General features: G+C 41.8%; 1 pseudogene across 1 annotated transcript; it reads left to right on the top strand.

Annotated features, from left to right (window-relative positions):
* Positions 1-3,992: 3,992 nt before the first annotated feature.
* Positions 3,993-5,193, top strand: LOC100602049 (annotated as a pseudogene). The gene has a single exon (XR_004029553.1). The product of XR_004029553.1 is annotated as a keratin, type I cytoskeletal 18 pseudogene (transcript).
* Positions 5,194-5,626: the final 433 nt, after the last annotated feature.

Genomic DNA, 5,626 nt, shown 5'->3' with positions numbered 1-5,626 from the left:
GTATTACATATGTTCAAAAGGTAAGTAGAGACAAGGAAAATATCAAAAAGACTCAAAGCAAGCTTCTATAGATGAAAACTGCAATGTTCAATATGAAAAATTCACCGGCCAGAATTAAAGGCAGATTAATTACCTGGCTGGTCCTGCTAATAAAAACACATTTAAATAATAAAATAAAGACTAGCTAGACATTACATAAGAAAAGATTACTGAACTTGAAGACATAAAAATAGGAATTATCAATAATGAAACCCAGAGGAACAAGAGAATTTTAAAATATGAACAGGCTGGGCACAGTGGCTCCTGCTTATAATCCCAGCACTTTGGGAGGCTGAGGTGGGAGGACCACTAGAGGCCAGGAACTTGAAACCAGCCTGGGCAACATAGCAAGATCCCATTTCCACACACAAAAAATTTTTTTAAATCCAGGCATGGTGGCATGTGCCTATAGTTCCAGCTACTTAGGAGGCTGAGATGAGATGATAGCTTAAGCCCAGGTATTTGAGGCTACAGTGAGCTATGATTGCCACTGCACTCCAGCCTGGGTCACAGAGTGAGACCCTGTCTCAAATAAGTAAGTACATAAAAATGAACAGTCAGATGACACTCAGAATGATGATATGAGGCCACCACTCCATGGATTCATCCCCTGACAAAACAACCAAAACTGGTAAAAATCATAAAACAATGACCACTGAAAGTCTCTGATACTTGTCCTAAGTCATACAGCAAACAAACATTCAAGAAAATCTACCTAATCTCACTACAGACAGCAAGACTCTGTGGCACTTGGGCATAACCTGTTCCCTCCCTTCCCATCAGCCCAGCCTGATGGAAGCCTGGCCCCAGGTAGGCATGGCCAAAAAGATGAGGCTCCTTTTCCTCAAAGCTCCCAGTCAAGGGCTAGGGTATCTTTCTGGGAGAGAAAGTTTGCCAGCATCTCTCATCCTCTTTCTCCATGTTCTTTGTTACAGAGGCTAAATTATAGGTTAATCCACCCGAAAAGTCAGAAGATCTCTTCTTTCATCACTTCTTCGCTCATAAGAAGGTGGTGCTGCCACAGTCATGGCAATCTGATATTGGGCCCCTTAATGTCCTGGCCCTCATTTGCTCACATGGTAGTGGTTTTAAGTTGGGAGAGAGAAGGTGAGAAGACCAGAGCCTACCACCCATATCCACCAACCCACTCATAAAGCAAGGATGCTACTCCAAGAAAAGTGGCCCACTGTCCCTACCCTTAGGTCTGAAGCAGGTACTCAGAGACTTTTCCTAGTGGGAGAGTCAGGCCATAAGGACAGATAACTCTGAAAGTCTCCCTAAAGAAACTGACTTTATTTGGAGCACAGTGTCAGGGAGTTCAAGCCTAAGACCATTCTCAAAAACAATGGAGAGTTTGGTGATAAGCAATTAAGAGGAAGCAGTAGCTCCATGAGAGCAGCAAGCTAAATTATAGACCAGTCTACCAGAGAGGACTGGAAAAAGAGATAGCTGGCCGGGCGCGGTGGCTCACACCTGTAATCCCAGCACTTTGGAAGGCCGAGGCAGGTGGATCATGAGGTCAGGAGATTGAGACCATCCTGGCTAACATGGTGAAACCCCGTCTCTACTAAAAATACAAAAAAAAAAAAAATTAGCCAGGCAAGGTGGTGGGCGCCTGTAGTCCCAGCTACGCGGGAGGCTGAGGCAGGAGAATTGTGTGAACCCCGGGGGGCAGAGCCTGCAGTGAGCCGAGATCGCGCCACTGCACTCCAGCCTGGGCAACAGAGCGAGACTCCGTCTCAAAAAAAAAGAGATAGCTAAGAAGAACCCTCCTAGAATCAGAACAAACCTCAAAGACTGGCTTCATAAACTATCCTTGCAAATGTGTCTGAATTTAATAGGATCAACCAGTGGAGCAATTAATCCACAGGGTACTACTGAACACAATAAAGAATTCAATTGGTAATTAGTACAGCCTAAGAGCTGGTTGTGACTCAAAACAAAGGCAGACAGCTTAACAGAAAGATTAAGGAAAAAGGTAGTTAAAAGTGCCCTGCTAAACTACTGTCATCCCAGCGTGACTGTGCATGTGACCAAGTCTGTGTTCTCTGAAGAATGACATCAGAAGCTTCATACTATGAGGGAAATAGACTTCACTAAAATAGTACAGCCAACTTACTAAATAAATAAATAAGCAAATAGCAACAAGCCTAGGAAGGAAGAAGGGAAGGGAAAAATCAGTATGCAAAATTGCTACAATATCTAAAATCTGTTTTTTTAACAAAAATTATAACTCTTGCCAAACAACAACAATCAGTAAAGTATAAACCATACATAAGAAAAAAAAAAAAAGGAAGACAACATAAATTATCTTTGAGAAGGCACAGTGACAGATTTAACTGATTTCAAAGCAGCCATTATAAATGTATTTTAAAAACTAAAGAAAACCATGATTAAAGAAATAAAGGAAGATATGATGACAATGTCTTCTCATATAAAGTAAATAAAAAGATAGAATATATATTTTAAAATTGATCTATAGATTCAACATAATCTCTATTAAAATCCTAGCTGGCTTCGTTGCAGAAATTGACAAGGTGATAAAATTCTTATGGAAATCTAAAGTGCCCCAGAGTAACCAAAACAATCTTGAATAAAAAAACAAATTTGGAGGAATTTCACTTCCTTATTTTAAAACTTACTACAATGATACAATTAAGACAGTGTGGCACTGGCATAGGGATAGACACATATATATATAAATGGATTAGAATTCAAAGTCAAAAAATAAACCCTTATTTACAGTCAACTGATTTTCCACAAGGGAGAAAGAATAGTCTTTTCAACAAACGGTGCTAAGACAATTGCGTATCCATAGGCAAAAGGATGAAATTAGACCTTTCTTCACATAATATACAAAAATGTACTCAAAATATATCATAGAACGAAATGTAAGAATTAAAATTATAAAACTCTTAGAAGAAAATATAAAAGACTCAACCTTTGTGACCTTGGGTTTCTCCATCAATGCACATCATAATAAAATTGATCAGAACCAGAGATAAAGAGCAAAAGGTAAAAACAGCCAGAGGGAAAAAAAATACATATCTACAAAGAGCAACAAAGATAAGAACAGCAGATTATTTGTGATAATCAATGCAAGCCAGAAGAAAGTTGAGTAACATGTTTAACAAATTGAAGTTAAAAATGGATTAACCTAAAATTCTATACACAGTGATAGTTACCTTTATAAAATAAGGATGAAATAAAGACTTTTCAGATGCATAAAAGCTGAAAGACATCTTCACTAGCACATATGCAACACAAGAAATATTAAAGAAAGTCCTCAGGCAGAAGTAAAATTATATCAACTGGAGCAGAAGTTTGTTAAAATGCAGATTCCTGGGCTCAGACCCCAAGGATTTATCTCTATAGTTCTACAGTATGGCTTAGGCACATGGTATTTTATTTTCATAATTTTTTCCTATTTATTTTAATATATAAAAAATACACATGCCGAAAATATAAAAAGTACAAAAGTGTTGGTAATCACTGGAAGTAGGTAATAGATACATGGTTCACTATACTGTTCTCTCTACTTTTATCTACTCTGAAATTTTCCATAATAAAAAGTTCTTTTGACTTAAAAAAAAAACCTGATAACAGGCAGAAATTCAGATCTACACAAAGGAATAAAGAGCACCATGTATGGCTCATTAAATGAGTAAATTTATAATATGTTATTATTTTAATATATAAATATATTTTAAAGATAAATGACTATTTAAAAATGCATTATATATAACATATAAAAACAAAATGTTTGACAATAGTAGCATTAAGACTAAGAAGGGGTCATCGGCAAAGCCTGAGTCCTGTCCTCTCGCCCTCCTCCCCGAACAGCATGAGCTTCACCACTCGCTCCACGGTCTGCACCAACTACCGGTCTCTGGGCTCTGTCCAGGCACGACCAGCGTCTATGCAGGTGCCGGGGGCTCTGGTCCCGGATCTCCATGTCCTGCTCCACCAGCTTCCAGGGTGGCATAGGGTCCGGGGGCCTGGCCTCTGGGATGGCCGGGGGTCTGGCAGGAATGGGAGGCATCCAGAACGAGAAGGAGAACTTGCAAAGCCTGAACGACTGTCTGGTCTACTACCTAGACAGAATGAGGAGCCTGGAGATCGAGAACCGGAGGCTGGAGAGCAAAATCCGGGAGCACTTGGAGAAGAAGGGACCCCAGGTCAAGAGATGGAGCCATTACTTCAAGAATATCGAGGACCTGAGGGCTCAGATCTTTGCAAATACCATGGACAATGCCTGCATCATTCTGCAGATTGACAATGTCCATCTTGCTGCTGATGACTTTAGAGTCAAGTATGAGAAGAGCTGGCCATGCGCCAGTCTATGGAGAGTGACATCCATAGGATGTCATCCACAAGGTCATCGATGACACTAGCAGCTGGAAACAGAGATCAAGGCTCTCAAGGAGGAGCTGCTCTTCATGAAGAAGAACCATGAAGAGGAAGTAAAAGGCCTACAAGCCGAGATTGCCAGCTCTGGGTTGACCGTGGAAGTAGATGCCTCCAAATCTCAGGACTTCGCCAAGATCATGGCAGACATCTGGGCTCAATATGACAAGCCGGCTCGGAAGAACCGAGAGGAGCTGGACAAGTCCTGGTCTCAGCAGATTGAGGAGAGCACCACAGTGGTCACCATGCAGTCTGCCAAGGTTGGAGCTGCTGAGATGACACTCACGGAGCTGAGACGTACAGTCCAGTCCTTGGAGACTGACCTAGACTCCATGAGAAATCTGAAGGCCAGCTTGGAGAACAGCCTGAGGGAGGTGGAGGCCCGCTACATCCTACAGATGGAACAGCTCAATGGGATCCTGCTGCACCTGGAGTCAGAGCTGGCACAGACCTGGGCAGAGGGACAGCACCAGGCCCAGGAGTAGGAGGCCCTGCTGAACATCAAGGGCAAGCTAGAGGCTGAGATCACCACCTACCACTGCCTGCTGGAAGATGGCGAGGACTTCAATCTTTGTGATGCCCTGGACAGCAGCAACTCCACACAAACCATCCAAAAGACCATCAACCACCAGATAGTGGATGGCAAAGTGGTGTCTGAGACCAACAACACCAAAGTTCTGAGGCATTAAGCCAGCAGCAGCAGGGTACCCTTTGGGGAGCAGGAGGCCAATAAAAAGTTCAGAGTTAAAAAAAAAAAAAGCCTAAGAAGGAAGAAATGAAAGTATACTATTGTAATACTATACATGAATAGTATAATATTACTTAAAGGTAGATAGTGATAAGATAAGATGTATACCATAAACCCTAAAATTTAGAGTTGGCCAGGCACAGTGACTCAGGCCTATAATCCCAGTACTTTGGGAGGCTAAGGCAGGTGGATCACTTGAGGTCAGGAGTTTGAGCCTGGCCAACAAGGTGAAACCTCATGTTTACTAAAAATACAAAAATTAGCCGGGCATGGTGGTAGGTGCCTGTAATCCCAGCTACTCAAGAGGCTGAGGCATGAGAATAGCTTGAGCCTGGGAGACAGAGGTTGCAGTGAGCCCAGATAGCACCACTGCACTCCAGCCTGGGTGACAAAGTAAGACCCTGTCTCAATAAATAAATAAATAAATAAATA

The sequence above is a fragment of the Nomascus leucogenys genome, chromosome 4, assembly GCF_006542625.1.
Source record: "Nomascus leucogenys isolate Asia chromosome 4, Asia_NLE_v1, whole genome shotgun sequence".
NCBI classification, from domain to species: domain Eukaryota; kingdom Metazoa; phylum Chordata; class Mammalia; order Primates; family Hylobatidae; genus Nomascus; species Nomascus leucogenys.
This window is presented reverse-complemented; position numbering and strand designations above follow the sequence as displayed.